Source organism: Dendrobates tinctorius, unplaced genomic scaffold (assembly GCF_039654945.1).
Source record: "Dendrobates tinctorius isolate UK_male_01 unplaced genomic scaffold, ASM3965494v1 ptg000074l, whole genome shotgun sequence".
NCBI lineage: Eukaryota > Metazoa > Chordata > Amphibia > Anura > Dendrobatidae > Dendrobates > Dendrobates tinctorius.
In genome coordinates this window covers 18210646-18236890 of record NW_027361742.1, presented here as the reverse complement: position 1 = coordinate 18236890, position 26245 = coordinate 18210646, and the positions used below count along the sequence as shown (strand labels likewise).

The 26245-nt window shown below is 47.0% G+C and overlaps 1 protein-coding gene across 1 annotated transcript in view; it reads left to right on the top strand.

Annotated features, from left to right (window-relative positions):
• Positions 1-1472: 1472 nt before the first annotated feature.
• The window catches only part of CUNH1orf21 (chromosome unknown C1orf21 homolog), a 194998-nt gene continuing 170225 nt past the window's right edge, over positions 1473-26245 (top strand). The window contains exon 1 of the mRNA XM_073582905.1: positions 1473-1713. The gene's annotated coding sequence lies outside the window, so the exon portion shown is untranslated. The remainder of the gene's footprint in view (positions 1714-26245) is intronic.

The window sequence follows — 26245 nt, the reverse complement described above, 5'->3', positions numbered from 1 at the left end:
TACTGTCAGCCAGGTATGAGCTGGGACTGAAATCCAGCCCTGGCATTTGCAATCATACAGGCCCATGTTGTACCCGTCTCCAAGCACCAGATGGGATATATTACTAATATTACCTTGGATGGAGGAAAGAAAGATTTACTACAAGACCTATATTTCCAATGATACCCATGGCCTGCTGGGGTAAGTGACAGAGTCAGTGACTTTGTGCTCCATCACAACTGTTAACAGTATGGGAGTCTTGAGAACATCGATTCAGTTAACAACGTAGCAGACAAGGCAGCCCACGACCAGACAGGCCCTTCAGGCATTTGCAAGCATTGCCATATGGCCAGTCCGGCCCTGCTGTCAGCATTCTGCAGCCTAGATACACACACTAATTATACAGAAAGCCCAGACGACCTCTGTAACTACATATAGTATGTTGTGCATTGTACACTTGATTACTCTTCCTTAAGAACACACTATAGTATTTTCTGTCATCCAAGAGAATAGGGTCAACTATGCAAACCAAACTCTGATCCGAGTTTGATCAGAGTGTGATTTTTTTTCCCCAAACCGGCTGTGTCCAAGAAAAGGATCAGATGTTTGCAGCCCTAGAGACTAACATTGGTGTCAGTGCAATGTCATGTTTTGTCTGATTGTAAATACGGTTATGTGCACGAGCCCCAAAAGGTCCAATTATTTTTCTTGGACAGAACCAGTACAGGTAAAAATTGCAGCATGCCTGAGTTTGATCTGATATTTGACTCACACTTGGCAATACAAGTCAGTGAGTCAGTGAAACCACCAGACTGCACTCAGATGACATTTTGAGTGCGGTCCGATTTCCACAAACTGACAAAATGGAGGAGATAGAGAACTTTTTTCTCCATCTTTTCCTCATCTGAGAAAATCTGATCATGCTATGCTGACACGGGGATCAGAGAGCGGCCAGATTCCCTGAGATGACAGAATATACGTTCGTGTGACCCTAGCCTTAAGGCAATTGTCATGGGAGATTATTTTATAATGTTAGCCTGTCCACCATTAACGACTTCCAGCAGATGAAGTGTGTGGATAATAATGGAACAGTTGGGTGCTATTAAGGTTCTGTATTGCTCATTAAACATAATGTCAGTGAAGACCGGTGTCAATAATACAACGTATTAGTCACAAAGCACAGATGTGACAATTCTCAATGATCTTTAGCACATTTGGTTCCTTTAGCTGTAACCCTTGCTATACCAGCCGCCATTCACATCTGCATATCTAATGCAGTATTGTAAAGGTTCTAAATGTGTGCGGATGCTGGATGGCAGCAGCTAAAGTGACAGGCCCCAGATATCCCCGGCACTGCTATTGCCAGCAGGCTAGGAGAAGGAGAATGTCTGCCTTAAGCCACAGCTGTGTTTGTGCCTGAGCTTTATGAAGGCCTGCTAGACCGGCTGTCTATATGAGGAGCTGTCTCTCACCCCTCCCATCCCCTCCCTTTTTTTTCCTCTCTCCTGTTCTTTTTTTTTTCTCTTCTCTTTTCCTGCTGAGCAACTGCAAAAAGGAGCTTTTACGCTTCTGTTCAGCTGCGTTCGCCATAACCGTGTATTCGTCCCAACATCACTGCTTCCTTTTTTTTTTTTTTGCTCTCTGGAGTAAAAAAAAGCACTAAATCGTTTAACGCAACAGCAGCAGCAAGAGCATCATCATCATCATCATCATCCTCATCATCAACGCTGGAAGGTAGGGGAGGTAGAGCTGAAGTCTCTGTCAATGGGAAGACAGAAACCATTCCTGCTGTGGTTTCTATTGCGTGCTGTGTGGGTTACCGGGGAGCTCACAGGCCCGCAGTCCGCCGTCACACGGACACGGGCTCCTCGCACAGCCCCGCTTGGCTCTATTTATAGCCGCTTGTTTTGGAGCCTCCATGTTTCGCATACTCTTCATTTACCTGAACTGTTGGGAATTATTTTGCTGGTCAATATGTTTTCTGACATATTTGCTTTCGCAGTTATTTTCATACAGGAATTGATTGTCCCCCACAGCTTAATGTCACCCTGTTATCTGTTACCCCAGAATTTCCTTTGCACTTTCTAGGATCTGAGTTCCCTTCTCACTTTGGTGTTCTTGCTCCTCCACCTTTCTCCACCTAGTTGATAGTTGAACTTTGTGCTTTGTGTCGGCTCCAGTGAATTGTATAGTATATTGTCATCATATTCTGGGTGTGGATGAGGAGTTAACCGTATTATTGCCAGGGGCCTTGAGTCGCGCCATAACTTCCCCTTTGCTATATTTTTTATGATAAGTTGTAGACTCTCCTCTTCCTGGATTTGCAGCATGACTACTAATGAAATGTCTTTGAATAATAGGAATTTCCTGTTGGCTAATGTATTGTTTGTTATGTTCTTGACAATGGTCATGTAAATTGTGTTGGGAAATATTACGCTGCATTGTGGAAGTAGGGTGACTGCACAACAGTCCATGGATGTTATTCTTCGCGCCTGGGATATGGCTTCTATTTCTGAGCCCTCTGGCATTTCCTAAGATGAATTGTCTTTTATTGACCACAGTACAATAGGGCAGAGGGTGAACACTAATGAACTCGTCCTCTGTGAGGGCTGATTGCCAACATCACTCTCTGATGGCTGTCAATGCAATATACACCCACTGCAGGACCCCTGCACGTATTCAGGGGCGTGAATATACGGTAATGGGATTTACAACCAGGTTGTTTTAAAAGACATGCAGAACTTGTTAGATCCATTGCAATAAGGGAGCAGTCACACGGCCATAGAAATCGGACCGAGATCAGACCGCAGTACTCGGACTGGCTGTGGCTCTCCCAACCTGAGAGTGACCGCTCCATAGAAGTATATGTTGGGAGGGTCGCCGGCCAGTCTGTGCTCTGCGGTCCGATCTCAGTCCAATTTATACGGCCCTCTGACTGCGTCCTAATGCAATTTAATATATAAATCACCTTTCAGTACAGGGGTAAACGTGGACCTGGAGAAATATATATGTCTGTCAATTTAGGTTTAATTGTACCGGTAAAAATTTTTTCCATTCTATGAGAATATTTTATGCGCTCTTAGTAATATTATTATTATTATTAGGCTATAATGACCTGGGCGGAACTGTGACCACAACGTTCTTCCTGAAGGACAAATAGTATTATTTTTTAGCTATGTGATAAATATGATGCGAGACACTTTTACAACTTCTGGGAATATATGTAAGGAGCTCACAGAGTTTCTGGAAAGAATAGTCACTGAATGTAGTGATTAACAGAATTCCTTTGGGAGAAATTTATCATTTGTGGCATTTTTGAAGAAAGTTTTTCCAGATACAATATTGCCATAATTTCTGGCAAATGCATCAAATGTTGCACGGAGGTTGCCTCATCTTTTCATATGCCTACAGATGTTTCTTTAATTGTGATGCCCACCTACTAGACTAGAGTGAGATAATACAACATTTTAAAAAGGTCACATTCATGAATGTGAAGTGGAAACTGACAGCTGAAAATATGCTGCCTGATCCATGAGCAGCATTTCAAAGAAAACCATACTTCAAGATCCATTGGGGACCAAGCTGCCCGGGAGACTAGATGTACAGGCAGATCCCTGGTTGCTTCTCTCTGCCCACTGCCACTGACTACAGGTCTTTCCTTTAACACACAGGGAGAGACCTGACACTCAAGGGGAGCGGGCAGAGAGAGCGGCCAGAGACCCGCCTGTCCTATTAGACTCACGTACGGCTTGGTCCTCGGTGGCTTTTAAGCCCTTTTTCGTTTTTGCATTTCTGATTATCGCTCCCCTTCTTCCCAGAGCCATAACTTTTTTATTTTTCCATCAATATGACTATGTGACAGCTTGTTTTTTGCAGGACGAGTTGTACTTTTGAACAACACTATTGGTTTTACAATGTACTCAAAATCGGGGGGAAAAATCCAAGTGCAGTGAAATTGCAAAAAAAGTGAAATTCTACAATTACTTTGGGGATTTTTTTTTACCATGTTCACAAAATGCTAAAACTGACCTGCCATTATGATTCTCCCAGTCATTACGAGTTCATAAACACCAAACATGTCTAGGTTCTTTTTTATTTAAGTGGTGAAAATTCCAAAGTTTGTATAAAAAATAAATAAATAAATTGCGTCATTTTCTGAGTCCCATAGTGTCTCCATATTTCGTGAATACAGGTTGGGGGAGGGCTTATCTTTTGCGCACCGAGCTGACGTTTTTAATGATACCATAGTGGTGCAGATACGATCTTTTGATCGCCCACTATTGAATTTTTAATGCAATGCTGCGGCAACCAAAAAAAGTAATTCTGGCATTTTTAATTTTTTTTCTCGTTACGCCGTTTAGCAATCAGGCTAATTCTTTTTCATATTGATAGATTGGATGATTCTGAACATGGCAATACCAAATATGTGTATGTTTGATTTTTTTTATTGTTTTATTTTGAATGGGGCGAAAGGGGGGTGATTTGAAATTTTATTTTTTAATATTTTTAAAAACATTTTTTTTACTTTTGGCATGCTTCAATAGCCTCCATAGGAGGATGCTGCCATAACCTGATTGGCTCTGCTACATACATGCGATAATCAGAGTTTGACAGCAGCATTTAATGGGTTAACAGCCATGGGTGGATCGCCATTCCACCCGGGGCTGTTCCGGGCACATGTCAGCTGTTCAAAACAGCTGACATGTGCCGAAAAAGATGTGGGCTCAGCGCTGGAGCCCACATCAAACAGAAAGACACAACATGCGCCGTACTAGTATGGCGCATGTCGTGAAAAGTATGATTTTCTCTGAAATTCCGCAGAGTCAAACATGTGGCTGATTCATGCTGCCCGAGAGAAAAGAAGCATGTATCAGCTGTCAGGTTCCCTTTAAGTTTACTTTTCACTCTAGATTTTTAAACCAAGATGCATGGGACAAATGCTTATTAAATGTGGCCACCAGCAAAATGGGGAACTTCTTGAAGACCATTTTGCGTTTGTGTTGACAAATGTATCTGTGTCACAAATTGATTCATAAATTTAGCATATCTTCATATATAACTCCTCAGTAAGGAAAGGGTAAAAAAATGGAAAAAAAACCCATCTCAATTCAGAAGTGAGTACTGCAACTTTTTAAATAGCAGGAATTCATAATTTGCTCTACCATGCCCTCTTACCCACCCCATTTTATAAAAGACAAGAGTGGTGTAAAATTGAAAAATATCCCAATTTTGGGTGCAAAAGCAACATGGGACAAATTGTGACTTTTTGATGCCAGAAAATGCCATGATAAATTCTCACTTCTTCTCATCATTATTTTGGAATTGCACGAAGAGTGGCACAGTTCTTGTATGGCGCAAAACTTAAATTTGCTGTTCTTTTATCAAGTGGGTCTTTATCAGGGCCAGGCGCCACGCAATAGACTACTGAGACTGAGGTGGCTTGGCTGTTGGCCTTTGTTTGTCCTTTAGGGTTTCTTTAGAGGGAGTCAGTCAGCACAAAATGACGTTGAAATCAATCGCTTGATGCACACGTGGCGTGTCCAATTCAGTGCACCTTCCCACCTCCTTATTTTCCACACATCTCTGCCCTTCTTCCTTGATTGGCATCTTTGGCTTTACAGGAGCTAGAGAATGACAGGGATAGATGGAAAACAAGAAGTTGGAGGTGCACTAATCTGCATGGTCACGCGAAGACTGCCTGTGCTTGGTTTGTACAGTTGTTTTGTGCTGACAAACTCAATTTAAATCCTCAAGGGCGAGACTACACTCTATTCTCAGGATGTTATACCTAGAGGTATTTGTTTGGTTTCGCTATCCATTCTGGGTGGTACTAGATGCCCTTATTACTACAAAGTCATTTCCTATTACTGAACTGATATCAAACACCCTCAGCAGTGATTGTGCTGACTGCAGGTTGCCAATTCTCAGACCCCCACGAGGTCACAGTTCTTGTTGCTAATAAAGGACACAGATCAGAAAGCCTTCATGAGGAGGATATACTTCTATATCCTCCTTAAATTACGGTAACATGAACACTTTATTAAGAAGCATACAAAAATCTAGCACCTAAAAATAGTCTGCACATTAATAGACAATATGGATTGTATAATATACTGTATATAAAGATGTAAAATATGAGGCTCCTAATAAGTTAGGAAGAGCGCAAAAAAAAGAGGTTAATGCCTCATGTAATTGGGTTTGGTCAATATCAGGATATTGGAGTCAGCAAGGGTCTATTCACCTTTATTTTGGTAGCTACATCATTTATATTCCACATATTGGTTCTATTGCTGCTGCCTGATGTACAAGTGCAGGATGTGTGGCGCCCCTGAGGGTTCAGTCGCCACAGAGGTACTGCATCTCATCCAGAGATGTGGTACCCCCTCTCAGGTAAGGAGAGAGCACCACCCAGGACTCTAACACCTGCACCCAACACAGACTATTGCAGCAGGGCACCCTGGACGTACCCTAAGGGAGGACGGTCTCATACCAGGTTGGGTAGTAAAAGGTGTTGGGGAGTGGGTGGAGAAGGTAGGAAAAGAGAGGAGGAGCTAACAGAGCTGGAAAGGACTGTGCATAGAGAGTGAGTCAGACATCATGAGAAAGTGAAAGTAAGCAGACGTGCTGTGAGGCAGCTCACTGTCAGAAGGAGCTACAGAGAGAAAGCTGAAAGAGAGAGACAGAAGGAAGCTCCCAGAAGAGAGATGGGGTCCTTGGGACACGGGAAGTGAGCAGTCCACTTGTGGGGCCCATATCCACGCTGACTGCCGTCAAGTGGAGGGACCAGGTCACAGTGGGGTACTGGCCCCCAAGATTAGTGGAGAAATCACCAGACTCAGCTAGAAAGCCACAGGCAGGGGCACCTCTAGGTGCCCTCAGCTACACCCACAGTTATCTTTGCCGAAAAGGCAGCCATAAGAGAGCAATGGGATGCAGAGAGTATGTCACATGACAAGGTCTGCGGCTGCTGGCTTGGGACACTGACTGTGAGGTGTTGGGAAGGAAGGGCGGAAAGCCAGCACAGTGAAACGGCCAGGAGAGGCATATATAGAAAGGAGTCCTGGAAAGGTGTATCCTGATCTACCTGGGAGTTTGTTGAACCACTCACCTGGAGAACACAGCACCAAGCTGGCATCTGTGTGCACCAGAACTGTGAGTACTGTAAAAACTTTGGAAACTGCATCCAGCTGCTTCACTGGCCCTGCGCCACATTCACCATCCTCACCTGTAACATCTCCATGCAAACTGCCCAGGGATACAGCTCTACCTGTGGAGAGCTCTACCATGTCTGCTGCCCTGTCACCATCCCAGAGGATCTGATTAGCAGTGTTGGTCCTCTGACTGAATACCACAGGTGGCATCACGAACACTTTATTATAAACTTTACAAACTTTATTTATCCCTTTTTCACTATTTGCCCTTTTATTGGATGCCCAGGGCCACAGACCAGGTCACTGCTGCCGTGACACTGCCCCTTTAAGAAGAGGCCCGGTGCCGAGTATCCCCACTGCCCTGGCAGGCGATCCAGATGCCTAGTCTCAGACTAAGGCCGGGATCACACATGCGAGAAACTCGGACGGTTATCTCATCTTAATACCCGGCACTCGGGAGCGGAGCGTGCGGCTGCATAGAAATACATGCAGCTGCACGCTACGCTCCCGAGTGCTGGTGGCAGTGCCAGGTATTAAGAGGCGAGCCTCGGACGAGTTTCTTGCATTTGTGATCCCAGCCTAACGGGCCTAGTGATGAATCAGTAGAGCTTGAAGAAGCTTATGGCTATAGAGAAGGTAAACTTTTAGGAGCTGTTAAATAACTAAATGGATTGTCCAGCAGTGCCCAATAATGGTATTTTCTGAAAAACAAAACGATCTACAATAATATTGGCCTTCTAATATGAGCTAAAGGGATATTTTTGGCCCTGTAAATTCCAGGTCCCAGGTGCGACTTTGACCACTGCACCCACTATAATTCCGCTAAGGCCTACATTGGCATCACTCGCGTTCTGGACCTATGGTAACAATGGCACCTGTCCTGCAAGCTGGTAGCCAGCCCTGCTGCTCAACTACTTGGCCAGGCTAACTGCATAGTTAGCCTGACAGACCATTACAGCTGGTGTTCTTAGCTAAGCTTTTCTTCTCCAGAGTAAAAAGATCAGTTAACTGCCATAACCCCGTATATCAATACCTTGTCCAAGACAGTGTTTTATGGATTCCCCCAGGCACCAGGGCAGGTGCATATAATAACGCTGTATACGCACTAAAGGATTTTCATATTCAATGCTTAGCTATTTGTAAACCGCACAGATAAAGAAACATACCATAACAGGGTTTTACGGGATCGCAAATTAGGAACCTATTCTTATGCAATCAATATTAATTAGTGGAGGTGCAATTCTCAAACCTCCCAGCCAATTAAATATTTGAAAGGACTTTGTCATTCATACAAGTACTGCAACCTCTTACAACATAGTCGTTTTACTTACATGTTGTCTATTTACAGTGGTTTGTGAAAGTATTCACCCCATTGGCTTGTTACCTATTTTGTTACATTACAACCTGGGTTTAAAGATGTTTGTAATTCGATTTGTGTGTGATGCATCAGCACTAAATAGTCTAAGTTGGTGAAGTGAGAAAAGTATAGGCAGAAATTAAATTTATGGGATCAAATAACTAAAAATTGGCATATGTATATGTATTTACCCCTTTTGCCATGAAGTCCCTAAAAATTTCTGGTGTAATCAATCACCTTCATAAGTCACATGCTAAGTGACAGGACGCCCACCTGTGTGCAATCTAAGTGTCACATTGTCAGTATATACACTTTATCTTTTCTGAAAGGCCACAGAGGCTGCAGCACCATTACCAAGAGGCACCACTAACCAAACACCATGAAGATCAAGAAGATCTCCAAACAGGTCTGGGACAAAGTTGTTAAGAAGTACAAGTCAGGGTTGGGTTATAAAAAATATCCCAATCTCTGATGATTCCCAGTAGCACCATCAAATTCATTATCATTAAATACAGAGAGCATGGTACCACAACAAACCTTCCAAGAGTAGCCTGCCCACCAAAACTTTCAGCCCTGGCAAAGAGGAAATTAATCAGAGAGGTAGCAAAGGTAACCCTGAAGGAACTGCAGAGTTCCCAAGCTGAGACTGAAGTTTCTGTCCTCTATCACCACAGTAAGCCATGTACTCCATAAAGGTGGCCGTTATGGAAGAGTGGGTAGAAAAAAAGCCTTTACTTACACACAAAATTTGTAAGGTTCATTTTGAGTTTGTCAAAAGTCATGTGGGAGACTCCCCAAATGTTTAGATGAAGGTGCTGTGATCAGATGAAACCAAAATTGAACTTTTTGGCCACCAAGGTAAACTTTATCTGGCACCACACCATCACAGCTCCTCCCCCTAAGAACACCATCTCCACAGTGAAACATGGTGGTGGAAGCATCATGCAGTGGGGATGTTTTTCGACAGAGGGACATGCAAAATGGTCCAAGTCGAGGGGAAGATGGATGGTGCGAAATACAGGGATATTCTTGCGCAAAATCTGTTTCAGTCTGTCAGTCATTTGAGACTGGAGCAGAGATTCACCTTTCAAAAAGGCAATGACCCAAAGCATACTGCTAAAGCAACAATCAAGTGGTTTAAGGGGAAACATAAGAATGTTTTGGAGTGGCAGAGTCAAAGCCCGGACCTTAATCCAACTGAAAATCTGTGGTCAGACTTGAAGATTGCTGCTCACCAGAGGAAACCATCTAACTTGAAGGAACTGGAGAAGGTTTGATTTGAAGAATGAGCAAAAATCCCAGTGGCAATATTTGGAAAGCTCATGGAGACTTATCCAAAGCACTTTGCAGCTGCAATTACCACAAAAGAAGGCTCTATAAAGTACTGACTTTAAGGGGGTGAATAGTTATGCACACTGAAGTATTCACAATAAAAACAAAATCAAATTTTCACAGTTGTAGACATGTTCTCTACATGAACAGATGCAAAAAAAATAAAAGTAAAAAAAGAAGTAAAATTCCAGGTTGTGGGATTGCAAAACACGAAAAATGCCAAGGGGGTGAATACTTTCACAAGCCACTGTAGTAGCTGCATTGCAGGGTATAGCAGAAATGTACAATTTAATTGAATGGGACAATGTTGCATTACCCTGCACGGCCGCAATTAAGTAAATGGTGTGCAGGTAAAAAGAGCAATGTGACATTGATATGGCTGCAGTGATCACATAAGACCTACAGCCCCTGAAAATAGCTGATCGGCAGGGGTGTCAAGAGTTGAACCCCCACCAATCTGATATTGATGGCATATCTTAAAAATGTGTGATCAATATTATTATTCCAGAAAACTCCTTAAGGCTGTGTGCACACGCTGCGGATTATGTACGGATTCATCCGCGCGGATTTTGTAAAATCCGCAGGTGAAACCGCAGGTCAAAAGACCTGCGGTTTTACCTGCGGATTGCTCTGCGGTTTTGCCCTGCGGTTTTTCATCTCCTCAATGGAGGAGATGGCAAACCGCAGGAGAATCCGCAGAAAGAATTGACATGTCAATTCTTTCTGCGGATTGAAAACCGCAGATAATCCGCACGGAAAATTCCGCACCGTCTGCACTGCGGATTTTGATTCCCATAGGGAATCATGGTACTGTACACCGCAGCAAAAACTGCTGCGGGTCCGCAGCGGACAAAACCGCTGCGGAACCGCAGCAAAATCCGCAGCGTGTGCACACAGCCTTAGTCTTTTTTGGGGAGGATAATGTTTACCCCACCCCAGCTTTACAAGCCCCTTATTGTCTATTTATAATCGTAGCCAAAAGTGTTGGCATTCTTGAAATTGTTCCAGAAAATTATTGCAATTACACATGCCTGAGGATATAATAAAAAAAGGCAAATTGGACATCATTTCACACAAACCCCACAAAATAGGCAGGGCAAAATTGTTGGCACCCTCAACTTAATATTTGGTTGCAAACCCTTTGAAATAAATAACTGCAATCTATTGCTTCCTATAACCATTGAAAAGCTTCTTACACCTCTCAATTGGAAATTTAGACAACTTCTCTTTTGCAAATTGCTCCCGGTCTCTCGTGTTTGATGGGTGACTTTTCCCAATGGCAATTTTAAGATCTCGCCACAGGTGTTCAATGGGATTTAGACTCATAGCTTGCCACTCCAGAACTCTCCAGTGCTTTGTTTCCACCCATATCTTGGTGCTTAATTTAAATATGTTTGGGGTCATTGTCCTGCTGGAAGACCCATGACCTAGGACACAAACCCAGCTTTATGACACTGGGTACTATATTGCGACCAAAAATCATTTGGCTATCTTTAGATTTTATGATAGCTTGCACATGCACCTAGTGCCAAATGCAACAAAGTAACCCCAAAATATCTTTAATCCTCCACTATATTTGACAGTAGGTACTGTGTTCTTTTCTTTGTAAGTCTCATTCTGTTTTCAGTAAACAGTAGAATAACATGCTTTACTAAAAACTTCTATATTGGCCTCATCTGTCCATAAGATGATTTTCTAGAAGGATTTTGGCTTACTCACGAATATTTTGGCAAACTGCAGTCTAGCTTTTTATGTCTGTGTCAGCAGTGGGGTCCTCCTGGGTCTCCTGCAATAGTGTTTCATTTCATTCAAATGTTGACGGATAGTTTGCATGGACATTGATACACCCTGAACCTGCAGGACAGCTTGAATGTCTTTGTAACTTGATTTGAGCTTCTAATCCAGACAATCTTGCGTTGTAACCTTTCATCAATTTTTCTCTGCCATGTATGTCCAGGGAGATTAGCTACAGTGCCATGGGTTGTAAACTTCTTGAATATGTTGCGCACCGTGGACTAAAGACCATCAAGATCTCTGGAGATGGACTTATCACCTTGATATTGTTGATATTTTGCAACAATTTTAGTTCTCAAGTCCTCAGACAGTTCTCGTCTCATTCTGTTCTCCTCACTTAGTGTGGCACACACAATGCAATGATTGTGTGTGTACATGAGATCTAACACAATTTCTGGCCATTATATGAGTTGAGTTGTACACCTGTACCATTTCTGAAACTAACACGTAAGATATAATAATTCAGAAAGTTTACTCTAACACAGTTTTCCTCTATGCCGACTCTATTTTGAATATTCAGTTTCCTCAATGGGTGTAGACTAGCTGCACAGAAACACAAAGATTCTGGCTTCTTTTTCTGTATGGCATAATTTCAGAAGCAGCAGCATTGTGGAAGAGATTATACAGCAGTACTAAGCTGTATGGCTGTGAATCCAACTCTGAGATAAGCTAAATCATTCACTAACTTCAACACATTCTACCTTTTTTGATTACTTCTGCTTCTTTCTTATCCTGGACTTCCTCTTTATAGTGTATAGTAGGAGGTATAACCTCAATGTGCTGGTGCTCCATCATGGTGGACCAGGGTGGACCTGAGGTGTTTTTTTAGAGTGGATGATGAGTTCAGATGGAATGGGACAAGTGGCTCAAAAGTGGAGAAAGAAGCAGAGTTATCTAATAAAAGAGAGTACAAAGTCTCTTAAATTCACATATATATGACAGTGTCCATTTAAAGTGCTGGAGGGATCGCTCCTATCATAAATACACTAGACTTCACAACTATACCCGAGTCTGCTGTATTTATGTCAGCACTCAGCTTAGGCAAACTTGCTATTTTAGCTCCTGAAAGTGCAATCTTGTAGCAGCAATATACAGCCCTCACATACAACAGCATATTAAACTGGTATATCCACAGAATATTGTTCCCCAATGCAATGATTCAATTCCAACATCAAAAGTTTTGTATGGAAAGATGATTTTTATCATTAATAAGCAACAATTTTGTTGTGATGGTTTTGACTATGTACACAGGGTTATTATAAGTGCTTGGAAATGTTTGATTTATAACATAGCTGCATGTAAATAGAGTTTAGTATTTTCCCACTGTGTTGGTTTCTGAATACATGTTCAAACAGGAGAAACTGTGTACTAAGCGTCAGGAAAGAGTTAGATGATGCCTAAAGATTGCCATGTACTATTGTGGCCAAAAGGTTGACACAAAATTTCCTTCTTCAGTTTTTATAGTGGCAATTTTCATTAACTCTAGATTGTTATGAAGTGTGATCAGATAAAATGCAAAATCTTGTGTCGTGAAAATAAATTGAATGACTAAGGATGTGTGCCCGCATTGCGTTTTTAAAGCGTTTCTGCCGCTGTGGAAACGCTTAAAAAGCGCTAGGTAAAACGCATCCCATGCAATCCTATGGCATTCCGCAGTTGCTGTGCCAATGCTGCGGATTTTTCCGCTGCGGAATCACATAGCAGAAAAATCCGCAGCATGTCCATTAATTTTGCGGAATTGCGGCGATTCTGCCGCCATAAGATTGCCAACCAATCAATCACTTTTCCAAACGGCAGGGAGTTGCGGAAATGCTTCGGATAATTCCACAGCATTTCTGCAGCGTGGACACATAGAGACCTCAATTTTGAGCACTGCCTCAAAATGACCTGTTTACATTATCTCAGTGTTCTTCTCCTTAGTTCAGGAGAAAGTGCTAACGAGGACAAGGCAGCTGATTTACCTCTGTCACCACATTATAAGAGTAGGCAGTTTTAAAAGTGTGCCTAACCCATTTCCGACGTAATAGTACACTCACGTCGGGATCATTCCCTTTGATGTCAGCTCCGGCGCTGAGCCCACATCCTTCCCGGCACATGTCAGCTGTTTTGAACCTGCGATCCATCTGCGGCTGTTAACCCGTTAAATGCCACTGTCAATCTCGAACAGTATCATTTAACTTGCGCTTCCTGTAAGCGCGCCGGAAATCCAGCCCATCGGTGACTCCGTCACGTGATCGCAGGTCACTGATGAGTTGGCATGACAACCAGAGGTCTCCAGCAGACCTCTAGGGTTGTCATAGCCGGATTGCTATGAGCGCCGCCCGATGGTCGACACTCATAGCAAGTGAGCATTTCTGCTACATACAGGTGAAAAAAAAAAAGATATGTTAAAACCAATGGTGTAATTGAAATGTACAACTTGTACATTTTAACGGAAAAATAAAAAGTTACGGCTCTGGGAAGAGGGTAGCAAAAAACGAAGATGCAAAAACGAAAATACCTCCGGTCCTTAAGGGGTTAAAATTATCGTTTTCTTCTGTTGACCATGGATACTTTCAAAGAAATGTATGCAGTCATCATTGCTCCATGTCAAAAGAGCTTTACAATGAAAGCCGTCACCAGGGAGCCCAGGGAAGGCGGTGAAGGAGGATTATTAAACAGGGTGGGCTAATGCAGCTCCAGCCGTAAACCTCCAATGGAGGATGAAAAGCTAGGACAGTGTGAGTGTACGGTCAGAGGAGCGCTAAGGACACAAGGACAAAACTAAGGTCTCTTTAGCTCACAGCGCGTTTTGACGGCAGTCCGTCTTCATCAGGTGGCACCTTGGTGCAGATATACAGGCATGGCCCTACATCCCCTCTTGGTACAGATATACAGGCATGGCCCTCAGCCCCTCTTGGTGCAGAAATACAGGCATGGCCCTACAGCCCCTCTTGGTGCAGATATACAGGCATGCGCTACAGCCCCTCTTGGTGCAGATATGCAGGCATGGGGCTACAGCTCCTTTGGTGCAGATATACAGGCATGGCGCTAAAGCCCCTCTTGGTGCATATATACAGGCATGGCCCTACAGTCTCTCTGGGTGCAGATATACAGGCATGGCGCTACAGCCCCTTTTGGTGCAGATATACAGGCATGGCGCTACAGCCCCTCTTGGTGCAGATATGCAGGCATGGCGCTACAGCCCCTCTTGGTGCAGATATGCAGGCATGGCGCTACAGCCCCTCTTGGTGCAGATATACTGGCATAACGCTACAGCCCCTCTTGGTGCAGATATACAGGCATGGCGCTACAGCCCCTCTTGGTGCAGATATACAGGCATGGCCCTACAGCCCCTCTTGGTGCAGATATACAGGCATGGCGCTACAGCCCCTCTTGGTGCAGATATGCAGGCATAACGCTACAGACCCTCTTGGTGCAGATATACAGGCATGGCGCTACAGCCCCTCTTGGTGCAGATATACAGGCATGGCGCTACAGCCCCTCTTGGTGCAGATATGCAGGCATGGCGCTACAGCCCCTCTTGGTGCAGATATACTGGCATAACGCTACAGCCCCTCTTGGTGCAGATATACAGGCATGGCGCTACAGCCCCTTTTGGTGCAGATATACAGGCATGGCCCTACAGCCCCTCTTGGTACAGATATACAGGCATGGCCCTACAGCCCCTCTTGGGGCAGATATACAGGCATGGCGCTACAGCCCCTCTTGGTGCAGATATACAGGCATGGCGCTACAGCCCCTCTTGGTGCAGATATGCAGGCATGGCGCTACAGCCCCTCTTGGTGCAGATATACTGGCATGGCGCTACAGCCCCTCTTGGGGCAGATATACAGGCATGGCGCTACAGCCCCTCTTGGGGCAGATATACAGGCATGGCGCTACAGCCCCTCTTGGGGCAGATATACAGGCATGGCCCTACAGCCCCTCTTGGGGCAGATATACAGGCATGGCGCTACAGCCCCTCTTGGTGCAGATATACAGGCATGGCGCTACAGCCCCTCTTGGTGCAGATATACAGGCATGGCGCTACAGACCCTCTTGGTGCAGATATACAGGCATGGTGCTACAGCCCCTCTTGGTGCAGATATACAGGCATGGCGCTACAGCCCCTTTTGGTGCAGATATACAGGCATGGCCCTACAGCCCCTCTTGGTACAGATATACAGGCATGGCCCTACAGCCCCTCTTGGGGCAGATATACAGGCATGGCGCTACAGCCCCTCTTGGGGCAGATATACAGGCATGGCGCTACAGCCCCTTTTGGTGCAGATATACAGGCATGGCGCTACAGCCCCTCTTGGTGCAGATATGCAGGCATGGCGCTACAGCCCCTCTTGGTGCAGATATACTGGCATAACGTTACAGCCCCTCTTGGTGCAGATATACAGGCATGGTGCTACAGCCCCTCTTGGTGCAGATATACAGGCATGGCGCTACAGCCCTTTTTGGTGCAGATATACAGGCATGGCCCTACAGCCCCTCTTGGTACAGATATACAGGCATGGCCCTACAGCCCCTCTTGGGGCAGATATACAGGCATGGCCCTACAGCCCCTCTTGGTACAGATATACAGGCATGGCCCTACAGCCCCTCTTGGGGCAGATATACAGGCATGGCGCTACAGCCCCTCTTGGTACAGATATACAGGCATGGCCCTACAGCCCCTCTTGGTGCAGATATACTGGCATAACGCTACAGCCCCTCTTGGTGCAGATATACAGGCATGGTGCTACAGCCCCTCTTGGTGCAGATATACAGGCATGGCGCTACAGCCCCTTTTGGTGCAGATATACAGGCATGGCCCTACAGCCCCTCTTGGTACAGATATACAGGCATGGCCCTACAGCCCCTCTTGGGGCAGATATACAGGCATGGCCCTACAGCCCCTCTTGGTACAGATATACAGGCATGGCCCTACAGCCCCTCTTGGGGCAGATATACAGGCATGGCGCTACAGCCCCTCTTGGTACAGATATACAGGCATGGCCCTACAGCCCCTCTTGGTGCAGATATACTGGCATAACGCTACAGCCCCTCTTGGTGCAGATATACAGGCATGGTGCTACAGCCCCTCTTGGTGCAGATATACAGGCATGGCGCTACAGCCCCTTTTGGTGCAGATATACAGGCATGGCCCTACAGCCCCTCTTGGTACAGATATACAGGCATGGCCCTACAGCCCCTCTTGGGGCAGATATACAGGCATGGCCCTAGAGCCCCTCTTGGTACAGATATACAGGCATGGCCCTACAGCCCCTCTTGGGGCAGATATACAGGCATGGCGCTACAGCCCCTCTTGGTACAGATATACAGGCATGGCCCTACAGCCCCTCTTGGTGCAGATATACAGGCATGGTGCTACAGCCCCTCTTGGTGCAGATATACAGGCATGGCGCTACAGCCCCTTTTGGTGCAGATATACAGGCATGGCCCTACAGCCCCTCTTGGTACAGATATACAGGCATGGCCCTACAGCCCCTCTTGGGGCAGATATACAGGCATGGCCCTACAGCCCCTCTTGGTACAGATATACAGGCATGGCCCTACAGCCCCTCTTGGGGCAGATATACAGGCATGGCGCTACAGCCCCTCTTGGTACAGATATACAGGCATGGCCCTACAGCCCCTCTTGGTGCAGATATACTGGCATAACGCTACAGCCCCTCTTGGTGCAGATATACAGGCATGGTGCTACAGCCCCTCTTGGTGCAGATATACAGGCATGGCGCTACAGCCCCTTTTGGTGCAGATATACAGGCATGGCCCTACAGCCCCTCTTGGTACAGATATACAGGCATGGCCCTACAGCCCCTCTTGGGGCAGATATACAGGCATGGCGCTACAGCCCCTCTTGGTGCAGATATACAGGCATGGCGCTACAGCCCCTCTTGGTGCAGATATGCAGGCATGGCGCTACAGCCCCTCTTGGTGCAGATATACTGGCATAACGCTACAGACCCTCTTGGTGCAGATATACAGGCATGGTGCTACAGCCCCTCTTGGTGCAGATATACAGGCATGGCGCTACAGCCCCTTTTGGTGCAGATATACAGGCATGGCCCTACAGCCCCTCTTGGTACAGATATACAGGCATGGCCCTACAGCCCCTCTTGGGGCAGATATACAGGCATGGCGCTACAGCCCCTCTTGGGGCAGATATACAGGCATGGCGCTACAGCCCCTTTTGGTGCAGATATACAGGCATGGCGCTACAGCCCCTCTTGGTGCAGATATGCAGGCATGGCGCTACAGCCCCTCTTGGTGCAGATATACTGGCATAACGCTACAGCCCCTCTTGGTGCAGATATACAGGCATGGTGCTACAGCCCCTCTTGGTGCAGATATACAGGCATGGCGCTACAGCCCCTTTTGGGGCAGATATACAGGCATGGCCCTACAGCCCCTCTTGGTACAGATATACAGGCATGGCCCTACAGCCCCTCTTGGGGCAGATATACAGGCATGGCCCTACAGCCCCTCTTGGTACAGATATACAGGCATGGCCCTACAGCCCCTCTTGGGGCAGATATACAGGCATGGCGCTACAGCCCCTCTTGGTACAGATATACAGGCATGGCCCTACAGCCCCTCTTGGTGCAGATATACTGGCATAACGCTACAGCCCCTCTTGGTGCAGATATACAGGCATGGTGCTACAGCCCCTCTTGGTGCAGATATACAGGCATGGCGCTACAGCCCCTTTTGGTGCAGATATACAGGCATGGCCCTACAGCCCCTCTTGGTACAGATATACAGGCATGGCCCTACAGCCCCTCTTGGGGCAGATATACAGGCATGGCCCTACAGCCCCTCTTGGTACAGATATACAGGCATGGCCCTACAGCCCCTCTTGGGGCAGATATACAGGCATGGCGCTACAGCCCCTCTTGGTACAGATATACAGGCATGGCCCTACAGCCCCTCTTGGTGCAGATATACTGGCATAACGCTACAGCCCCTCTTGGTGCAGATATACAGGCATGGTGCTACAGCCCCTCTTGGTGCAGATATACAGGCATGGCGCTACAGCCCCTTTTGGTGCAGATATACAGGCATGGCCCTACAGCCCCTCTTGGTACAGATATACAGGCATGGCCCTACAGCCCCTCTTGGGGCAGATATACAGGCATGGCCCTACAGCCCCTCTTGGTGCAGATATACAGGCATGCGCTACAGCCCCTCTTGGTGCAGATATACTGGCATGGCGCTACAGCCCCTCTTGGTACAGATATACAGGCATGGCCCTACAGCCCCTCTTGGTGCAGATATACAGGCATGGTGCTACAGCCCCTCTTGGTACAGATATGCAGGCATGGGGCTACAGCTCCTTTGGTGCAGATATACAGGCATGGCGCTAAAGCCCCTCTTGGTGCATATATACAGGCATGGCCCTACAGTCTCTCTGGGTGCAGATATACAGGCATGGCGCTACAGCCCCTTTTGGTGCAGATATACAGGCATGGCGCTACAGCCCCTCTTGGTGCAGATATGCAGGCATGGCGCTACAGCCCCTCTTGGTGCAGATATGCAGGCATGGCGCTACAGCCCCTCTTGGTGCAGATATACTGGCATAACGCTACAGCCCCTCTTGGTGCAGATATACAGGCATGGCGCTACAGCCCCTCTTGGTGCAGATATACAGGCATGGCCCTACAGCCCCTCTTGGTGCAGATATACAGGCATGGCGCTACAGCCCCTCTTGGTGCAGATATGCAGGCATAACGCTACAGACCCTCTTGGTGCAGATATACAGGCATGGCGCTACAGCCCCTCTTGGTGCAGATATACAGGCATGGCGCTACAGCCCCTCTTGGTGCAGATATGCAGGCATGGCGCTACAGCCCCTCTTGGTGCAGATATACTGGCATAACGCTACAGCCCCTCTTGGTGCAGATATACAGGCATGGCGCTACAGCCCCTTTTGGTGCAGATATACAGGCATGGCCCTACAGCCCCTCTTGGTACAGATATACAGGCATGGCCCTACAGCCCCTCTTGGGGCAGATATACAGGCATGGCGCTACAGCCCCTCTTGGTGCAGATATACAGGCATGGCGCTACAGCCCCTCTTGGTGCAGATATGCAGGCATGGCGCTACAGCCCCTCTTGGTGCAGATATACTGGCATGGCGCTACAGCCCCTCTTGGGGCAGATATACAGGCATGGCGCTACAGCCCCTCTTGGGGCAGATATACAGGCATGGCGCTACAGCCCCTCTTGGGGCAGATATACAGGCATGGCCCTACAGCCCCTCTTGGTACAGATATACAGGCATGGCCCTACAGCCCCTCTTGGGGCAGATATACAGGCATGGCGCTACAGCCCCTCTTGGTGCAGATATACAGGCATGGCGCTACAGCCCCTCTTGGTGCAGATATACAGGCATGGCGCTACAGACCCTCTTGGTGCAGATATACAGGCATGGTGCTACAGCCCCTCTTGGTGCAGATATACAGGCATGGCGCTACAGCCCCTTTTGGTGCAGATATACAGGCATGGCCCTACAGCCCCTCTTGGTACAGATATACAGGCATGGCCCTACAGCCCCTCTTGGGGCAGATATACAGGCATGGCGCTACAGCCCCTCTTGGGGCAGATATACAGGCATGGCGCTACAGCCCCTTTTGGTGCAGATATACAGGCATGGCGCTACAGCCCCTCTTGGTGCAGATATGCAGGCATGGCGCTACAGCCCCTCTTGGTGCAGATATACTGGCATAACGTTACAGCCCCTCTTGGTGCAGATATACAGGCATGGTGCTACAGCCCCTCTTGGTGCAGATATACAGGCATGGCGCTACAGCCCCTTTTGGTGCAGATATACAGGCATGGCCCTACAGCCCCTCTTGGTACAGATATACAGGCATGGCCCTACAGCCCCTCTTGGGGCAGATATACAGGCATGGCCCTACAGCCCCTCTTGGTACAGATATACAGGCATGGCCCTACAGCCCCTCTTGGGGCAGATATACAGGCATGGCGCTACAGCCCCTCTTGGTACAGATATACAGGCATGGCCCTACAGCCCCTCTTGGTGCAGATATACTGGCATAACGCTACAGCCCCTCTTGGTGCAGATATACAGGCATGGTGCTACAGCCCCTCTTGGTGCAGATATACAGGCATGGCGCTACAGCCCCTTTTGGTGCAGATATACAGGCATGGCCCTACAGCCCCTCTTGGTACAGATATACAGGCATGGCCCTACAGCCCCTCTTGGGGCAGATATACAGGCATGGCCCTACAGCCCCTCTTGGTACAGATATACAGGCATGGCCCTACAGCCCCTCTTGGGGCAGATATACAGGCATGGCGCTACAGCCCCTCTTGGTACAGATATACAGGCATGGCCCTACAGCCCCTCTTGGTGCAGATATACTGGCATAACGCTACAGCCCCTCTTGGTGCAGATATACAGGCATGGTGCTACAGCCCCTCTTGGTGCAGATATACAGGCATGGCGCTACAGCCCCTTTTGGTGCAGATATACAGGCATGGCCCTACAGCCCCTCTTGGTACAGATATACAGGCATGGCCCTACAGCCCCTCTTGGGGCAGATATACAGGCATGGCCCTACAGCCCCTCTTGGTACAGATATACAGGCATGGCCCTACAGCCCCTCTTGGGGCAGATATACAGGCATGGCGCTACAGCCCCTCTTGGTACAGATATACAGGCATGGCCCTACAGCCCCTCTTGGTGCAGATATACAGGCATGGTGCTACAGCCCCTCTTGGTGCAGATATACAGGCATGGCGCTACAGCCCCTTTTGGTGCAGATATACAGGCATGGCCCTACAGCCCCTCTTGGTACAGATATACAGGCATGGCCCTACAGCCCCTCTTGGGGCAGATATACAGGCATGGCCCTACAGCCCCTCTTGGTACAGATATACAGGCATGGCCCTACAGCCCCTCTTGGGGCAGATATACAGGCATGGCGCTACATCCCCTCTTGGTACAGATATACAGGCATGGCCCTACAGCCCCTCTTGGTGCAGATATACTGGCATAACGCTACAGCCCCTCTTGGTGCAGATATACAGGCATGGTGCTACAGCCCCTCTTGGTGCAGATATACAGGCATGGCGCTACAGCCCCTTTTGGTGCAGATATACAGGCATGGCCCTACAGCCCCTCTTGGTACAGATATACAGGCATGGCCCTACAGCCCCTCTTGGGGCAGATATACAGGCATGGCCCTACAGCCCCTCTTGGTACAGATATACAGGCATGGCCCTACAGCCCCTCTTGGGGCAGATATACAGGCATGGCGCTACATCCCCTCTTGGTACAGATATACAGGCATGGCCCTACAGCCCCTCTTGGTGCAGATATACTGGCATAACGCTACAGCCCCTCTTGGTGCAGATATACAGGCATGGTGCTACAGCCCCTCTTGGTGCAGATATACAGGCATGGCGCTACAGCCCCTTTTGGTGCAGATATACAGGCATGGCCCTACAGCCCCTCTTGGTACAGATATACAGGCATGGCCCTACAGCCCCTCTTGGGGCAGATATACAGGCACGGCCCTACAGCCCCTCTTGGTACAGATATACAGGCATGGCGCTACAGCCCCTTTTGGTGCAGATATACAGGCATGGCCCTACAGCCCCTCTTGGTACAGATATACAGGCATGGCCCTACAGCCCCTCTTGGGGCAGATATACAGGCATGGCCCTACAGCCCCTCTTGGTACAGATATACAGGCATGGCCCTACAGCCCCTCTTGGGGCAGATATACAGGCATGGCGCTACAGCCCCTCTTGGTACAGATATACAGGCATGGCCCTACAGCCCCTCTTGGTGCAGATATACTGGCATAACGCTACAGCCCCTCTTGGTGCAGATATACAGGCATGGTGCTACAGCCCCTCTTGGTGCAGATATACAGGCATGGCGCTACAGCCCCTTTTGGTGCAGATATACAGGCATGGCCCTACAGCCCCTCTTGGTACAGATATACAGGCATGGCCCTACAGCCCCTCTTGGTACAGATATACAGGCATGGCCCTACAGCCCCTCTTGGGGCAGATATACAGGCATGGCCCTACAGCCCCTCTTGGTACAGATATACAGGCATGGCCCTACAGCCCCTCTTGGGGCAGATATACAGGCATGGCGCTACAGCCCCTCTTGGTACAGATATACAGGCATGGCCCTACAGCCCCTCTTGGTGCAGATATACAGGCATGGCCCTACAGCCCCTCTTGGGGCAGATATACAGGCATGGCCCTACAGCCCCTCTTGGTACAGATATAGAGGCATGGCCCTACAGCCCCTCTTGGGGCACATATACAGGCATGGCGCTACAGCCCCTCTTGGTGCAGATATACAGGCATGGCCCTACAGCCACCTTTTGGTGCAGATATACAGGCATGGCCCTACAGCCCCTCTTGGTACAGATATACAGGCATGGCCCTACAGCCCCTCTTGGGGAAGATATACAGGCATGGCCCTACAGCCCCTCTTGGGGCAGATATACAGGCATGGCCCTACAGCCCCTCTTGGGGCAGATATACAGGCATGGCGCTACAGCCCCTCTTGGTACAGATATACAGGCATGGCCCTACAGCCCCTCTTGGGGCAGATATACAGGCATGGCCCTACAGCCCCTCTTGGTACAGATATACAGGCATGGCCCTACAGCCCCTCTTGGGGCAGATATACAGGCATGGCGCTACAGCCCCTCTTGGTGCAGATATACAGGCATGGCGCTACAGCCCCTCTTGGGGCAGATATACACATATGTAGGATACAGAAAAAATGTTTTGTTTGCCTTTGGACAACGCCTTTATTATGAGAATATGAGTACAAAAATAGTTGTGACACATTCTTACATATTTTCATAGCAAGCCATGTTGTGTACTAGTTTCTAATCAGAACAGAAAGCTCTGTAACAACGTAATTGTGTATTAATGGAAATGGGCAATAGTCATTGTAAGACCTATCCTTGTGCTTGTATCAGCAAATGGTGCTTAGCACTTTGTTGTTTGCAAACACAAGTTGTTTGTTGTTTTTTATCACTTTACGTTTATTTTAACAGATGAGATGGGGACATTTTGCACTCTACTGCAGCTTTCCTTGTTGATTGCACCAGGCTCCTATCTATACAATGGCTGCTAGTGAAGGCAGGTCCAGCGTTAGGGAAGAAAATGGGCAATTCCCCAGAGTCCACAGCAGGAGCTGTGCTGACTATAGCATTGTCAGTAAAGCTTCTGATGTGGAGGCTGCTTTAGGACCTTTGGTGACAACACAATCATGTGACTGATGTCATCACAGATCTTGTCATCTGCGAGACTCCTGGACCTTTGGTGACATAATGATCATGTGACCAGTCATGTGACTGGCATGTCAACACAGGCCCTGAACCCTGTGGGAGTCAGAATGACTGAACAGAAGATGGACTGATGCTAAGTCTGTCTGTGCGTCTGTGTGGTTGAGCCTGGAATGTGTGGTCTACTAGTAGGTCCTCTCTGCAGCTCAAACAGATGGATACCTGTGGATGGATGTTCTTCAATTACTAAAGTTAACCCCTTCACGATCTTTCATGTCATATGCTGTGTACTGGCCTTTGATGCAGGCTCACACTGTGTCCCGCAGAAAAAATCAATGTCCGTGATTTTTTTTAAATTTTGCTGAAGTTTGTACTGGGCATGTGTGAAAAACACTGACATGTGCAGTACATGCAGAAAAGTGATCAGAGCGCACTGTGAACACTGCCCCGGCTTCTCAGCGTTCAGGCACAGGCAGGATGACAGGCCTGGTTAGTATGGCTGATGTCCTCTGCAAATCCTGTCTCCTGCCTCTATACTGCCTTTGACTGCTGCTCAGAACAGATGCCGAGCAGTCAGAACATCTGACTGCAATTGGTTGCCTGCTGAAGACCCTTGTGCCTGTCCTTATGATCCTCATGTAAAAGCCAGCATTTAGCTGGCGTTCATAGGAAATCGTGATTCTCGCTATACATAACAGGGCTGAAGCTGAACCCCTGTTATTTGTAGTATAAGCCATCGGATGATCGCAGCTTCAAGTTCCCTAAGAGAACTATTAAATAAATAAGTAAAACTTTTAAAAAAAAAATATATGAAAAAAATAAAAACATCACAAAACTTCAAATCACCCCATTTTGCCCCATTAAAAAATAAAACAATTTTAAAACGTAAAAAGTACACATATTTGGGATTGCTGTGTTCAGAAATGTCCAATCTATTGAAATGGGATCAGTAAAACATAGCCCCATATCTCAAAAAATTAAAACGTCATGAGTCTCAGAAAATAGTGACAAAAGCAACATTTAATTTTTTTCAACAAATTTCTGAATGTTTTTTACCATTTAAATAAAAAAAAAAGCTATACATGTTTGGTATCTGTGTTCTCATACTGACCTGGAGGATCATATGGCTCATTCAGGTTTACCATATAGTGAACATGTTAAATAAAAAACCTGTGATGTGGAGTGCGCCAAAATCCCTGCTGCAGTGTCTGCAAACTTGATCAAAAACTACAGGAAATGTCTGACCTCTGTAATTGCAAACAAAAGTTTCTGGACTAAATATGAAGTTCTGTTTTTCTATTGTATCAAATAATTATTTCAGGCAATAAAATGCTAATTAATTTTGTAAAAATCATACAATGTCATTTTCTGTTTTTATTTTCAAATTCTGTCTCTCACAGTTGGGCCGGTTTCACACGTCAGTGTCTCCGGTATGTGTAATGACAGTTTTCTCACGTACCGGAGACGCTGACACACGTAGACCCCTTCAAATGAATGGGTCTATGCAGATGTCAGCGTGTTTTTACGGGCTGTGTGTCTGTGTGCAAAACACGGAGACATGTCCATTTTAACACGGACACACGGCCTGCAACACGTGCTGCACACAGCCCTCCGTGCTCACGGACGGCAGCCGGGAAGAAGCGGTTACTGTAAGCTCTGTTCCCGGCGGCTGGTGCTGACCGCGGCTCTAATTCTCCTCTCCTGCTCTGCCGGCAGAATAGAATAAATGAAAACCCGATGTGGGGTCCCCCTCATTTTCATAACCAACCAGACAAAACTTACAGCTGGGGGCTGCATCCCTCAGCTGTCAGCTTCAGCCAGGTTGGTTGTGAAGAATGGAGAGGTCCCCATGCAGTTTTTTTAATTATTTAAATAAATAATTTAAAAAAACGGTGTGGAGTCCCCCCTGTTTTTAACAACCAACCTGACTAAAGCCGACAGCTGAGGGCTGATATTCTCAGGCTGGTAAGGGGCCATTGATCTTGGCCCCCCCCCAGCCTAAAAACAGCAGCCCTCAGCTGCCCAGAAAAGGTGCATCTATTAGATGCGCCTAATCTGGAGCTTTGCCCGGTTCTTCCCACTTGCCCTGTAGCGGTGGCAAGTGGGGTAATAAGGGATTAATGGCACCTTTCGACTATAAGGTGCCATTAATCCCGGACTAGTAATGGAGAGGTGTCAATAAGACACTGATCCATTACTAATCCTAGAGTAAAGAAAGGATTAAATAAACACAATCACACAATAAGAATAAATTATTTTAATGAAAAAATACATCACACACATTTTTATTATCTTTATTATACTGGTAAGTCCTTAGAGAAGCCCACAATCTTCTGAAAAAAAGATGA